This window comes from Typopeltis vanoorti, chromosome 25, assembly GCF_054136105.1.
Source record: "Typopeltis vanoorti isolate ZY-2024b chromosome 25, IOZ_Tvanoo_1.0, whole genome shotgun sequence".
Taxonomy (NCBI): domain Eukaryota; kingdom Metazoa; phylum Arthropoda; class Arachnida; order Uropygi; family Thelyphonidae; genus Typopeltis; species Typopeltis vanoorti.
Genome location: NC_143573.1, coordinates 66,443,807 through 66,460,735, shown reverse-complemented (window position 1 = coordinate 66,460,735; position 16,929 = coordinate 66,443,807). Strand labels below are relative to the sequence as shown.

The 16,929-nt window shown below is 35.5% G+C and overlaps 1 protein-coding gene across 1 annotated transcript in view; it reads right to left on the bottom strand.

The window, feature by feature from the left end:
• LOC150092814 (uncharacterized) overlaps positions 1–16,929 on the bottom strand; it is a 740,966-nt gene that overhangs the window by 487,661 nt on the left and 236,376 nt on the right. The window lies entirely within an intron of this gene.

Here is a 16,929-nt window from a genome sequence, read left to right as displayed (position 1 = left end):
TTGTCCTTGGGAAGAATAATACATATTTTCACAGATGTTAACATGTTTCTGCAGCACACGTGGGTGGTCTGAAAAGTTCTTGGCATAACAATGAAAAAACAAATTTATAATTTCAAAATGATTTTTATTTTTCAACATAATCTCCCTTAAGACTAATACATTTATTCCAGCAATGCTCCAGCAAAATTATCCCATCCCTATAGTGGTTCTCGGTAAGATCTGCAAAATACCTCTTTACAGCTGCAATCACCTCTTGATTCGAAGAAAAACGCTGACCAGCGAGGAAAATTTCTAGTTTTGGGAAGAGAGAGAAGTCAGAGAGAGCTAAATCTGGGGAATAGGGTGGATGTTCCAACAATTCATTGTGCACATCCCTTAATTTTCCCATTGCAAAACATCTTTGTGGGCAGGTGCATTGTCCTGATGAAAGACGATTTTCTTCTTCTGCAAAGCAGGTCTTTTCTCACAAATGTTTTCATCTAGTCTGGTTAAAAGATCGGAATAATATTCCCCAATTATTGTTTTATCCTTTTCAAGATAATTAATAAACAAAATGCCTTTAGCATCTCAAAACACCGATGCCGTGACCTTGTCTTCTTTGGCGCTGAACAACCGGCTTCTGTCGACTGTTTTGACTGCTGTTTGGATTCTGGTAATAATAATAATTATCATATGATGATACAACAGCCGTGAGTCCCCTTTACGGGGAGGTACGGCACCATCTCAGTCCCCCTCAAATTTTATCTAGGCTCAGAACCAGCATAGCTGACAAATCAGGCCTATGGCTGGGTCAGTATTCCTGACTATAATCCATGTTAACGGGACCAGTTCGCCTGCTTACAGGATGAAAAACTCCAGATAAACTGGTGGGAAAAAACCTGCTGTCCATGCAAAAGACCGGCTAACTTGGCTATGGTGTATATAACTTTGCACTGGATTCTGGTGTATACTGGTGAATCCAAGTGTCATCCAGAGTAATAAATCGACGCTCAAAATCAGTTTTTATTCTTGTTAAAAACGTTCCACGCACTGTTCAGAGATTTTCATGCGATTGCGTTTTTGATCTGTGCAGCACCCATTTTGCACAAAGTTTTTTCATTTACAATTCTTCATGCAAAATATATCCTACACGTTCTTTTGAAATGCCTATAGTCTCAGCAATTTCATGCACTTTGATCGCCAGTCATCCAATACCATATCGTGCACTTGATCAATGATTTCTCGTGTTGTTACACTTTTTGGACATCCTTCACATAGACCATCTTCAAAGCTGGTACAACTGCGCTTAAACTCAGCAGCCCATTTCTTAATTGTTGAAAATGAAGAAGAAGAATGCCCATAAACTTTTATGAACTTCGAAGGAATTTCTTTTGGCATTAAACTTTCTTGTACAAAGAATTTTATAACTGCACAATACTCAGTTTTATCCATTTCAAGGGATGCAGACAATACTTTGGCTTCCGACAGCTTTATAAAAAAAAACTACTTGATAGAATGAATTACAATTTCACAAAGATGCTTATGACAGATGTACCAACTTAGAAAAAAAAAATCTTGCCGATACAGTTGCCATTTATGGTTGAGGCCGAGAACTTTTCAGACCACCCACGTATAACAGGATAATCTGAAGAGTATAAATATAGCTTACTACTTTAATGCTATCTCTATTATTTTATGTAAATAATGTTCACTAAGGGCAGGAGGTGAGTGCATTTGCATCCCTGTTGATTTCATGTACCCTCTGCCAAGTTTATCTGTTTCACCAAGGATTGGGTTGCCATTTGAAGCATATATCTTGTTTTGCAGCAAGTGGGTTTTCTAATGAACACATTCATCTTCATATCTCTTTAACTTTGCTCATCCTTATAGTACTCTGATATCTGTTAACAGCCACTCTTATTCATGCCACTAGATAGATAAAGGTTGGTCGATTGGTAGAGCCTCTGCTACTAATGGCTCAGTTAAGTAAGTTTGAGTGCGGTTAGTAGTTGGAAGGGGCCCAATCGTTCAATGCTGTTGGCACACTCTTCCTCGATGAGTCTTTGGACTCCCTGGAGGTGTCAAATAATAATAATAATAATAATAATTATATCTCAATAAAAATCACTCTTCTTTTTCTTCTTCAACCTTTTGGTTCTGTCCACTGCTGGACGAAGGTCTCCCCCATGATTTTCCAGATCACTCGGTTTTCTGCTTCTCCCATCCATCTCACTCCTGCAATTTGTTCCAGTTCATCTCTCCACCTTCTTCTTGGTCTTCCTCTTTGTCTTGCTCCATCCATTGGTCTCCACTCTATTGTTTTTCTAGTCCATCTCTCATCACTGCATCTGGCAATATGGCCAGCCCATCTCCACTTAGCCTGTTTAATGTATTTTACAATATCCATGACACCTGTTTGAGATCTTATCCAGATATTTGTCTTCCTATCTCTTAATGTTATTTTTAGCATACTTCTTTCCATGCGATGTTGTATTGTCCTCAGCTTTTTGTTTAGGGCTTCTGTTAAAGTCCATGTTTCTCCTCCATATGTTAGGACAGGAAGTATGCACTGGTCAAAAGCTTTCCTTTTTTAGACTCACAGGGATGTCACTTCTGAACATGTCTCTCATTTTCCCATAAGCCATCCATCCAAGGTGAATTTTTCGTTCAATCTCTTTTCTTTGGCACTCCTCAAAGGATAACAAATATTTGGCCCAAATATACATAAATAGAAGTAACTTGTTCTATTTCATGGTTTTCAACTTTGGTAGTTCTATGGTTTATGTATTTATTCATCATTATTTTTGTTTTTTCTCTATTTATTTTTAATCCAATTTCTCTGGAGGCTTCGTTTAGCTGATTTAGCCTTTCTTCCAGATCTTCAAGATTATCTGCTATCAGGACAATATCATCTGCAAATTTCAGATGATGCAGTCTTTCTCCATTTATGTTTATTCCTTTTGTTTCCCAATCAAGGCTTCTAAAGACTTCCTCTAGTGAAGCTGTAAATAATTTGGGAGATATGGTGTCTCCTTGCCAGATGCCTTTTTGTATTGGGAACTTTTCACTGTTTTTATATAATTTAATTACAGAAGTTGCATTATTGTAAATATGTTTTAGTGTTTCAATAAATGGTTTCTCAGTTCCCTGGGTTTCAGGTGCTTTTAGTGTTGCAGATGTTTTAACTGAATCAAATGCTTTTTCATAGTCTATATAGGCCAGACATAAGGGTTTATTGTATTCAATTGATTTTTCAATGAGCTGTCTTAATGTGTGAATATGGTCCAAAGTATTGTAATTCTTCCTAAATCCAGCTTGTTCACAGGATTGCATTCCCTCTAGTTTAGATTTTATTCTATTATTTATAATTTTTGTGAAAACTTTATATATGGTGGGAAGTAGGCTTATAGGTCTGTAGTTTTTAATTTCTTCCTTATTGCCCTTTTTAAAAATTAATATTAGAAGTGAACTGTTCCAATTTTTCTTAATTTTTCTCTGTTTTAGGCATTTATTGAAGAGTTTACTCAACTGTTTGATGACAGGGCTTCCTCCCAGTTTTAAGAAGTCTACCATAATTCCATCTTCTCCTGGGGCCTTTCCATTCTTCATTTCCCGCAGTGCCATTTCCACTTCACCTTGTAAGATCTCAGGGGTATCATGTTCTTCCTCACTTGAGTAATCCATAGATGATTCTTGGATGTCCCGGTCTTTGTCTTCATAGAGTTCAGTATAAAATTCCTGAATTCTTTTGATTATTGCATCTGTATTTTTTATCAGTTCACCATTTTTTCCTCTTACAGCAGCTATTTCCTTTGTTCCAACTGATAATGTTCATCTTAGGACCTTCATATTACTATTGTTTTCTATTGTTTCTTTAATTTTCCTAGTATTATACAATCTAAGTTCATGTTTCATCCTTTTATGTATAGTTTTACAAATTTCTGTATATTCCATTTTATTGGTGTCATTCAAATCTCTTTTCATATCTCTTCTTTTCTTCATCAGATCTAAGGTTTCCTGTCTTGGTTTTTCCTCTCCTTGGTGCCTTTTTACACCTCCTATTTCTAGTGCACAATTCAAGATAGATTTTGTTAATATTTCATTAGCATCATCGATGGCAGTAGCTGTGTTTAACTGTTTTATTTCAATTTTGAGTGATTCTCTATAACAGCTTTTATTGTGGTAGAGGTTTTGTAGATTCACTAAATTGCACTTTTTTCTTATGAGCTTATTCCATTCCCATTTTTTGTTGATCCATATTTTTGTCCTTACTAGTCTGTGGTCACTTCCTGTGTTAAATGTATTAAGCACTTCGGTATTATTTATTATATATCTTCTGCTGGAGAGGATGAAGTCTATTTCATTGTAAGTTTGTCCATTTGGGCTTCTCCAAGTCCATTTTCGGTTGATTTTCTTCTTGAAAAAGCTATTCATAATAAAGAGGTTATTTTCTTCTGCAAATTCAAGAAGTCTTTCTCCTCTTTCATTCCTCTGTCCAAATCCAAATTTACCAATTGAATTCAGATGGTCATCTCTGCTTCCAATTTTGGCATTAAAATCACCCATTATAATTATGTAGAATTCTTTAGAATTATTGAATGTGGATTCTAATGTTTCATAGAAATTTTCTATCTCTGCATCTGGATGGTCCATAGTTGGGGCGTATAATTTTCAGTTGGTATCTTTTTTTTATGAAGAGACTTAATTCAGCTATTCTTGATGTTATTTTATTTACAAACAGGACACTGTCCTTGATTGTTTTATTTATTAGGAATCCTACACCACCAGTTGAATTTCTGTCACATTCACAGAGGTAGAGTAGATGTCCATCTTTTAATCGCATGAGAGTTTCTTCTTTCCTTCTTATCTCTGAAAGGCCCACAACGTCCCATTTTATATGTTCCAATTCCTTCATCAGTTCTTCCAATCTATCATCATCCCGTAGAGATCTGCAGTTATATGTTCCTACTAATATCCTTCTATCATTGTGCACTGTAGGTGGACTCATTGTAGCTAGTGGAGACTGTAGTATATTTTTCGACCTAGACCCTCTGCCTAAGTCCAGGATGCGTCCCTTTTTATGCTGAGCAACGGACGAGCCAGTATGTAATTTTCCTATTTTATTCATTCATTCATGGGAAGATATTTGGCCTTATAGCACCATGCTGGCCGGACGGGTTGGTGCCTAGTAATTTTATTTTAATTATTTTCTTCTGCAAATTCAACAAGTCTTTCTCCTCTTTCATTCCTCTGTCCAAATCCAAATTTACCGATGGAGTTCAGATGGTCATCTCTGCTTCCAATTTTGGCATTAAAATCTATTTACATGAAAACCTAATATCAGTATTCTGTCAAAGACTTTGTTAAAGTCTTGAAATATTATGAAACAGTCACTACTTTTCAACTTGTGAACTACTTTGATCATAAAGCCATGTCAGCTGAATATCTGCATGTGGCCTTACATTGACATTTTGTAAAACCAGGGTCTATTATTCTTCAGCAAGAATACAATTAATTCATTGTTTCAACTTTCTAAAGATTTCTTCATATAGCTTTGCAAATTTATTTGTCATCTCTTTCAATGCATTTTCACCATTTCACCACTAGCCTGCATACCTCTGCATACCCTGCATAATTATATATTTGGTTTAATCCTTTATCCAAGTGTAAGCAAACAAAGTTTGCTCCTGAAGTAATTTCAGGACTGGGGCAACTCGTGGCAAAGGTGGTATGACTTCACATCACTTGCCTTAGTATCCCATAATGCAAAGCACATCTTCTTGCAGACATGTATAATGCTATGCATTAAGGGAAGGGTCACTACCCATACCAGTTTCGACCTTTATCGAGGTCTCATCACTGGGCGCTATACCCAGAGGTGGTGATAGTGGTGATACCAAGGTGGAAGTAATGCAGAAGTCATATTTCCATATACTAGTTGCCAAAAGGTCACACCTTATTAAAATTCTCTGGATTAGAGATAGCTGATGGAAGTTGTTTTCCACTTGGTTATGCTATGAATTATATATTTGGTTTAATCCTTTATCCAAGTGTAAGCAAACACTTGGATAAAGTATTTGCTTACACTTTTTTGAATGAGGGTCACAAAGTTTGTGCCTGAAGTAATTTCAGGACCACATTTACCATGAGTGCCCCAGTGCTGAAATTACTTCAAGCACAAACTTTGTTTGCTTACACTTAGATAAAGGATTAAACCAAATATATAATTCATAGCCTAACCAAATGGAAAACAACTTGGATTAACGTGCATACCTCCTTGCCAACCAACGGGCTGTGTATTCAGTCTTAATGTAGGCATAAAATAAATAAAAATAAAACATTATCCATCCAAGGTACTAATGTACTTTAGATTTACAAACTTTCTTTTTTTTTCTTTTTTTTTTTGAATGAGGGTCAGATGAAAAAAAAAAAAAAAACTATGTATTTATTATATATATATATATTTAAGTCTGCTGAATGACACCTTTGCTGTCCAAAAAATGGTCAGCATCATTTACTCTCTGTCAGAAGATTGAAGTTTGAAGCTTTTGGCTCTCAATGAGGTTGTGTGGCAATATTTCATAGACTGAATTTTCTTTTTGGTGACATAATGATGGATGCAACTGTCCTCCCTTGTCATGATTTTGTGAAATAAAACATCTCCTTTGATATATTTGGTATCTTTGCAACAACAAAGGTGTCATTCAGCTTATGTGAATATATATATAATAAATAGATTTTTTTATACTACCCCACTCATAAAAGTTTGTAAACCTATAATACATTAGTACCATGGATAGACTGTTTATTTATTTATTTTCATTTTTTACTTAACCAGAAATTCTGCTCTAGAGACCAAAACATGGAACTTTATTCAAGCCACTTCAGGTTTCCAATAAGCAAGCAAGGCAGTGATCTCCCACTGGGTGATGAAATTCATCTATCTAAACACATTCGCAAACATCCTTGCTCACAGTAAGATTGAATACACAGCCTGTTGGTTGGTGAGGAGGTATGCAGGCTGGTGGTGAAATGGTGAAAATACAGTGAAAGAGATATCATATAAATTTGCAAAAAAAGCTATATGATGAAACTTTGAGAAAGTCTTAAAAATAATGAATTGTGTTCATGCTGAGAATAAGACATTACTTTTGCAAAGTGACAATTCAAAAGTAGTTTAATGGTGTGAAATATCTTCCTTGCAGCCCAGACTTGGCAACATTGAACCTCTGGTTATTTCCTAATCAAAAACATATCTCAATTGAGAGTATCCATTTTGAAAATGATAAACAGATCAAAGCAGAGGTGTGAATTTATTTTTATTTTTATTTTTTTTTTTTAATTTCGGTGGCATATCACTTTGAACTCCACCATGGGATCCTTGGGGGGGGTCTCATGCCAGTCCCAAGCATGAGATAAAAGGGGGGGTCAGTCAGATGAGTGCCGATGCTCTGACCGTAAAGAAAAAACACAATTGTTATCTGATGCCTATGCCTACACGATCAACAGTTAAAACATACCGGCTCAGATTATGCCTGGATGAACAAGGTCCATGATACCAATCGAGCTATCAGGATTGGATTGAAAAGTAGGATACCGAAAGGAAAGAAACAGAAACTGAAACCAACAGAACTATTATCAGTAGGGACATGGAATGTATGGACACTTTGGATAGGTCAGGAAAAACTAGAATTATTTTGCAAGGAAATGAAGAGATATCAATGTGATATACTAGGACTGGTGGAGATGCAATGAACATCATCAGGAGAGATAAATGGATGTGAAGTCATATGGTCAGGGCATGACACCAAGCTCAAAGCAGGAAATGGCATTCTTAACAAAAAAGCTAAAGAAGCACTGTTAGGTTACAAACCAGTCAATGAACGAATTATGGTAGCAAGATTTCAAGCAAAACTGTTTAACATATCAATAGTCCAGATATATGCACCCACATCTGACAGCACAGATGAGGATAATTATTTATTTTACAAAGATCTGACAGAGACAATAGAAACAATACCATAAAAAGATATATTAATTATTGTAGGAGACTGGAATGCCAAAGCTGAAATAGAAAATGATAGTTGAGAAAGTGTCATGGGAAAATATGGTTTGGGGGAAAGAAACGAACGAGGTGAAAAACTGTTAGAATTTGCTGTGGACCACAAGATGATAATCTGTAACACAAGATTCCAGCAAAAGGAGTGTAGAAAATGGACATGGCAATCAAACCATGGGAAAACTAATAACATGATCGATATGATTACAATTAAAAGATGGATAACATCAGTACAGGAGTGTCGAACTTTTCAAGGAGTGGATATAGATTCAGATCACAGCTTAGTGATTGCAAACATCAAGTTGAAATTAAAAAGAAAGTATAAATCCCATCATCAGAAACGAAGAGATACAGCAAGTGAAGCAGAAATAGGAAGAAGGTACAGAACAGTGTTAGAGGAAAAACTAAAAAGTGTGGAAAAATAAAAAAATTTCAATCTAAGAGTAAAAGGAGTAATGAAGGCGTTAGAAGAAGCAGTTGAAGAAAAACAGTACAAGAAGAGAAGATCAAGAAGTGGATTAGACAAGAAACACTGAAGTTAGTACAGGAGAAGAGAATGCTGAGGATAAGAAGGGATACATCAGAACAAACAGAAGAGCAATATAGAAGAAAGTGTAATGAGGTGAAAAAAGCAGTCAGAATGGATATGATTAAATGGTTAGAAGCGCAATACAATAATATAGAATAACACTATGGTGAGCACAAAACTAGGATGGTGTACAAAATGATTACAACCATTACTAGAAGGTGGCAACCAAAATAGATCACAATTAAATATGAAAAAGGCAAAGTATTGATACATAAAGAAAAAAATTGCACAGCAATGGACAAGATACTGTAGTGATATGAAGAAAAACTAGATTTAGATGGAGTTGGGAAAGTGACTGAAGAATTGCAGCAAATATCACCACCAGGTAATGAGTATGACATGGACATTTTAGAGGTAGAAAAAGCAACAGGATGGTTAAAACACAACAAGAATCATGGTAATGATAACATCACTGGAGAAATGATTAAATATGCCAGCAAAAGTATGGTTACAGAAATGCACCAACTATGTAACATGGTATGGAAGGAAGGGAAAATGCCAGAGCAAGTGAAATCAATATTAGTGATATTATACAAGAAAGGAAATAAGCTACAAAGTAAAAATTATAGAACAGTTGCTCTGACAAGACACCTTGGTAAGTTGTGATGATGATATTCACAGAAAGATTGAGAAATAATTGTAAGCACACCTTGCAGCCGTGCAAGCAGGATTTAGGAAAGATAGAACTACAATTCAACAGATTTTGACAATGTGGTTAATTGCAGAGAAAGCTACGAGAAAAAACAAAAACATATATGCCTGCTTCGTTGATTTTCAGAAGGCATTTGACAGCATCGACCATAAAGTGACATTAGCAGTGCTAGAATCCTATGGAATTGACAGAAAACTAGTAACCATATTAAAAGATGCTTATAAGAATGCAATGACAGCAGTTAGAATGGGCGATGATTTGGAGAAATGGTTTAAAACAAGCAGAGGTACTAGAAGGGGGGGGGGGCAATATTACCAAGCATTTTCATCGCACATTTAGAAATTGCAATGGACAAAATGAAGAAAGATGCAAAAGGAATATATCAGTACATGGGATGAGAATTAACAATGTGAGATTCACAGATGACATTGTTATTATTGAAGAAGACAAAAGAGAACTACAAAAAACATTGAAACTGTTAAATGAGGAAGGGAAAATATTTGGACTTATTACGAACTTGCAAAAAACAAAGACAATGGTATTTGGTGAGAAGAACATGAAACAAAAAAAAGTGGATAGAATTGATATATAAAATGTAGAACAATTCACATACGAGGGTGGTCTGAAAAGTTCTCGGGCTAACAATGAAAAAACAAATTTATAATTACAAAATTATTTTTATTTTCAAACATAATCTCCCTTAAGACTAATACATTTATTCCAGCAATGCTCCAACGAAATTATCCCGTCCCTATAGTGGTTCTCAGTAAGATCTGCAAAATATCCCTCTACCGCTGCAATCACATAAACTTTTATGAACTTCAAACAAATTTCTTTTGGCGTTAAACCTTCTTTTATAAGAATTTTATAACTGCATTTTATCTATTTCAAGGGATACAGACAACACTTTTGTTTCAGACAGCTGTATAAAACAAACTACTTGATAGAATGACTGCAATTTCACATGGATACTTATGACAGATGTACCAACTTAGAAAGAAAAAAAAATCTTGCCAATTGTGTTACCATCTATGTTCGAGACCTAGAACTTTTCAGACCACCCTCATATTTGGAAAGTAAAATGACATATGACTTGGACTATAAAAAAGAAATAAAGATCAGGATTGTAAAGGGAAGAACAAATCTGAAGGCCATGGATAACATCTGGAAAAGTAAAGCGATCAGCCTGCAAACGAAATTAAGAGTACTAGAAACATATATCTTTAGTGGTGCACTGTATGAATCTGAAACGTGGGTAATAAATAAGGAATCAAGAAAAAGCATTTTGGCATTTGAAGGAACTTGTTACAGGAAGATTCTAAGAATAGGATGGGTACAGAAAATTACAAATAAAGAGCTCTATTGGGAGATACAACTAAAGGAGAATTTAATGCAGAAGATTATATTGTACAAACGGAAGCTGCAATTATTTGGACACATCTGAAGAATGAGCAAGGATTGGAAGATAAAGACATTCATGTTTGGTATTATTATGGATGATGTAAACAGAAAAGGTAGACCATACAGAGAATGGAAAAATGACATAAAGGAAGGATGTGGAATGGGATTACAGAAAATGCGACACTGTGCACTGGACAAAGAAAGGTGGAAAAAGATAGTGAAGGAGGCATCGGACACCAACAGGCAGTGTGCCCATGGTTTGTGATGATGATATCACTTTGGGATGGGAAGCTATCTCAGAAGCATTACTTTTGGAATGCCCTTCATCTTATTATTATTATACAATGTTAGCAGACTACTAACATAAGCAGCAAAGCACAATTGTCCTAGATAACATTTCATCTCTCCATCTGGACATAGCAAACTTCCTGCAAATATAATATGGAGATAGCAAATTATAGGAGCCAGTAATCCCCCCCGTTGGAAGACTGCAATAACAGAATAAAGATACAGATTACATTTCTAATCAAAGGTACTCACACCTTCCATCAGTGGATGTCCTAATGTTGCATCCAATGACACAACTGTATATACATCAAGATTTTGCAATATTTTTAACTCTGTCTACCTCACTTGCTTCTGTTTCATTTGTTACTGCAAAGCATCATATATTATGTGATTTTTACTATGATAATATGGCTAGTGTCTCAACAAGAAGTAGCGGTGTATTTGAATGGTATTACAAAAAGTGTCCCCCCCCCCCTTAATTATATCGTGTAGATTTGTATAATAGTGCTTTTTTGTGATAAACAGACCGGATATAATCATTATAGTGTGGTATTGTGGTTCTAAAAGTCTTTGCTTCAGTTATTAATTAGATTAACATGAAAGTGCTGGTCAATGTTACAAAAATAGTGGCAGTGGCAGCAAAGAAGCGTACGCAGGAAGTGTGGAAGATATCGAATCAGACATTGAGTTTTTCCCTGAACTTTTCACAATGGATAAGATGTGAAAAGTTTTTTTGGATGCATACATTTGTTTTATGTATGCATCCAAAAACATTAAACATTTATGGAGTTTTAGATCGAATGATAAAAAGGAACGTATTATAGTATGCAAAAAGTGCAAAGGATGGGATATTCCAAAAATGAGAATGGTGTTGCCAGGAATAATCAGAAAATGGATGAAAGTGCTTGCTACTAATAGAAGTGATGTGTAAGAGCTTAGACAAGAGTTAATGAAAATAAAAAATCACAAGTTAAATGCATAGAGGAGGAATTGAACATTTAAGAAGAGAATAACTGATGTAAATAACAAGAAGATTAATATGAAGAAGCAAGTATCTAAAGATGATAGGGTTGCTTTAAATGGTGACTCAATCATTAAAGGTGTAGTAAAAATATAAGGTGCACAAGACGTTTCACAGGTGGTACAATAAAACAAATATCAGATACTTTGCATAGAAAGAAGGAGCAGGCAGCAAAATTACTGGTGGGCACAAAAGACTTGCATAGTGAGACAAAGAATGTGGAAAGGGATTTGAAGAAGTTGTTGCAGAAATGAATGATAACAGGGTCATTGGGAAAATGGATAGATTGTTGCCTAGATATTATAGTAGTGAACTGAGGATAGCAACGATACAATACTGAATGGCAAAATGGCTGAATTATGTCAAGCAGAGAGTATTCAATTTGTGACTGTATTTAGTGAATTTGAAGTGAAGTCAGAACAGTTCAAAGCTGATGGAATGCATTTGAATGCATTCCATCAGCTTGGTGGATTGAATGCTTGGTGTTTTACTTCCCAAAAACACCGGTCTGAAAAGTTCTTGGCCTCAACCATAGATGGCACTACTGTCAACAAGAGTTTATTTTTTTCTAAGTTGGTACATCTGTCATAAGCATCCATTTGAAATTGCAAGTCATTCTATCAAGTAGTTTGTTGTAATATATTTCACAGTATGATATGAACACAGAGGGATAAGAAAATAACTATTTATTAACTTAGAAGCTAATATTTCGCTGGTATTATATCCAGCATCTTCAGAGCACACAACACAAAGTTTATTACAAAAGCAAGACAACCACAATCCGGTGTAACAGTGGGGCTAGTATAAGTAATTGCAGCATGCAACACAAGACTAAAGTCCTAATATGGCGCCATCTAGGTTAAAATTAAATAAATAAAAAATAAATAAAATAATTCAAAGTTTTGAAATATTAGTCCAAATGATAGTCTTAGAAAGTTGTAAAAAATAAAAAAAAAATAAAAGTAATAAATATTAATTTGGTCTTAGGATGACTGTCTCCCAAATCTTTGGTAGATTTATACAGCCATACTTCTTAAGGTTAGGAGTATGTTTTAAGGCTTCTGTTGATTCCAGGAACAACATCTCTGACTTGTAGAAACTTCTGTGCATTACTTTTGTTTCTTTCCAATTGATCCTGTGTGCAGGGGTATCCACAGCATGGTCTGCCAGACCCGACTTGCCATAGTGAAAGTGTCGGATATATTTTTTGCGTTCACTGAGGCGGATGTCCACAGTTCTTCCTGTCTGTCCATAGTAGGCTTGATGGCAAGAACAGGACACTTCATAGACTCCTGGATGTGATAAAGGAGTGCATTTGTCCTTAGGTGAACAGATGAGAGTTGCTAATTTTACATAAGGTTTGAATACTGTGCATAGTGTGTTTGTTAAGCACCCTAGATTTCTTTTCAGATGTGCCTTTAATGTATGGAATGGTGATAGTTTTGTTGTAGTCTTTTGTGGTAGATAGAGGGGATTTCTGGGTAGCATTTAGAATGTTATCTATCTTATGGGGATAATAACCATTGGTTAAGAAGGTGTGAAGTAGGTGAGAAAGTTCAGCAGTGAGAGCAATGTCATTGGAACAGATTGCTCTAGCTCTATGGGTTAGTGTTTTTAAGATACCATATTGTTGAGAAGGGTGATGGTGTGATTGTTTGTGTAAGTATCTCCCTGTATGTGTGGGTTTTCTATAAACTGAAAATGATATGGAACCTTCTGGAAGACATGTGATCAGTGTGTCCAGGAAGGGCAGGCAGTCATTGGCTTCTAGTTCCATTGTAAAGTGGATTTTAGGGTGCTGGCTATTTAGATGCGCTAAAAATGTATTCAATGTGTCTGGGCCATGTGGCCAAATAGCAAACACATCATCAACATAGCGTAGCCAGAGAAGAGGCTTGAGAGTGGCGGTGTTGATAGTTAATTTTTCCAGATGTTCTATGTAGAAGTTGGCTAAGGGGGAAGAAAGGGGGGAACCCATAGCTGTTTTTTTTTTTTTTTTTTACCTAGATGGCGCCATATTAGGTCTTTAGTCTTGTGTTGCATGCTGCAATTACTTATACTAGCCCCACTGTTACACCGGATTGTGGTTGTCTTGCTTTTGTAACAAACTTTGTGTTGTGTGCTCTGAAGATGCTGGATATAATACCAGCGAAATATTAGCTTCTAAGTTAATAAATAGTTATTTTCTTATCCATCTGTGTTCATATCATACCGTGAAATCTATTACAACATGTCTGCCGAACACATAAGCCTATCCACACATATCAAGTAGTTTGTTTTATACAGTTGTCTGAAGCAAAAGTGTTGTCTGTATCCCTTAAAATAGATAAAATTGAGTATCATGCGGTTATAAAATTCTTTATAAAAGAAGGTTTAACACCAAAATAAATTCATTTGAAGTTCATGGGCACTCTTCTCCTTCATTTTCGACAATCAAGAAATGGACTGCTGAGTTAAATCGTGGCCATACCAGCCTCGAAGATGATCCATGTGAAGAATCCAAAAGGTGTAACAACACCAGAAATCATCGATAAAGTGCACAGTATGGTATTGGATGACCGGCGAGTCAAAGTGAGTGAAATTGCTGAGACCATAGAGCAGAACTAAAACGCACTCACATGAAAATTGCTGAACAGTGCTTGGAGAGTTTTAACAAGAATAAAACTGATTTTGTGCATAGATTTATTACTATGGATGAAACTTAGATTCACCATTACACACCAGAATCCAAACACCAGTCAAAATAGTGGACAGAAGCCGAATGTTCAGCACCAAAGAAGACAAAGTCAGTTCCATCAGCAGAGAAGGTCATGGCATCGGTGTTTTGGGATACTAAAGGCATTTTGTTTACTAATTATCTTGAAAAGAGTAAAACAGTATTATTAAGATCTTTTAACCAGACTAGATGAAAATATTTGTGAGAAAAGACCTGGTTTGCAGAAGAAAAAAATCATCTTTCATCAAGATAATGCACCTGCCCACAAAGGTGTTTTAGCAATGGGAAAATTAAGGGATCTGCACTCTGAATTGTTGGAACATCCACCCTATTTCCCAGATTTGGCTCCCTCTGACTTCTATCTCTTCCCAAAACTAAAACTCTTCCTTGCTGGTCAGCATTTTTCTTCGAATCAAGAGGTGAAGAGGGGCATTTTGCAGATCTTACTGAGAACCACTACAAGGATGGGATAATTGTGCTGGAGCATCGCTGGAATAAATGTATTAGTCTTACGGGAGATTATGTTGAAAAATAAAAATAATTTTGAAATTATAAATTTGTTTTTTCATTGTTAGCCTGAGAACTTTTCAGACCACTGTCAGATGTTTAGATGTTCTCTGCTGTTATTCCTCAAACAATTGAGGAATAACAATGTGCATGTGTGTGTGCGCGCGCGTGCGTGTGTCATTTCAAGACATTTGAATAGCTTAGTTTGGTGGTCTGATCAATGGCAATGCGAATTTAATATTGCCAAATGTAAAAATTGGATATTGCCCAAGATGAATGTCATGCTATACTGAAGAAGAAATGCCAGATAAAAAGCCAAAGTTTAAAATGACATAGTAAGAGCTCAAACCGATGCTTTATACAGTGTGTTCTAATCGGCACTTTATATGGCATGTTCTAACTGATGCTTTATACAGTGTCAATTAGAACATACTTAATAAAGCATTGATTAGAACACACATCTGAAATATTGTACAAAGAGCTAGCCTCCTGAATATCTAGGCAATATGGAAATGTTGGATAGGTTCCAGAACTGAGCAACCAAGACCATTAGGACTTTGGGATATTGAGCATAAGAAAAGACTGAGGGAGTATGATTTGCAGAACCTTGGCAGCTAGAAGGAGAAGAAAGAAGGACATGATTGAGAATCCTAGAGGTGAGGGAAGGTTATCAAATGGTTGTAGAGGAGCAATTGTACAGAGCAGTGGGTGATGGAAGAAAACGACATCATTCCTGGAAGCGGTATAAGAGCATTGTGAGAAGAAAAGGAGTGAAAAGCAGATGCTCTGCATGGTAGTAAGTGAATGAAGTGATAACTTATGCACTGTTCAAAGTTGGTAGTTAGGAAGCAAACACTGAGAGTTAGTTCAAACCCAACCCTGATTGCAAATATCTTTTAAAATACATTGTTAAATTATTTTTAAGATATACTGCTAAATTAAGATAGTTTTTAAAAAAATTATGCCAAAAACCTGGTAGCATAAGAAAGCAGGGTCAAAAGCTAAAGAAAATGATAACTGGAACCCAGTAAAGAGAATCTTTATATGGTTGACATAAATAAAGAAAAATTAACAAATGAAATTTCAAGATTAAAAGGAATCATTTGAAAATCAACAATCAAACTATGACAGGAAAAGAGAAAAATAACAAGAAGGCAAGCAAGGTAAGTCATAAGTAATCAACGAATAATGATAATGATAGTAGTGGTGGCAGCAAAGATAATAGCATAAAGAATAACAAGGTAAGTCACTTAAACTATATATACAGTAGTATCTTGCAAATCCAAACCTCTTTAGTCCGAACCCTCCAGTAATCCGAACTGCGGTTTGAAAGGAAAAAAAAAGTTTTATTTATTACGTATTATTATTTTGTGTACTATTATTTTTATTTAATAATTATTATTTTAACTATTATTATTTATTTTATTATTATTACAGTACAGTATTTTTTTTTTCATACTGTCGATTGTAAGGTTACACTGTAGGCCTATTTTGAATTATTGTGTGTTCACGTTTGCTTTTTTATACTGTACAGTACGTATTGTATTGTCAGCATGAATCACCGCTGTCGAGTTCATGGAAAAAACTGTGGCCTTCTAGAATTTACGAAGATAACTACGGTGATACACAAAAAGTGAAAATTCAAAACGTGCATAATTTAGTTAAAAATATAAATCCAAATGTTGAAATTTCACAAGCAGATGTTACGGAATGGATT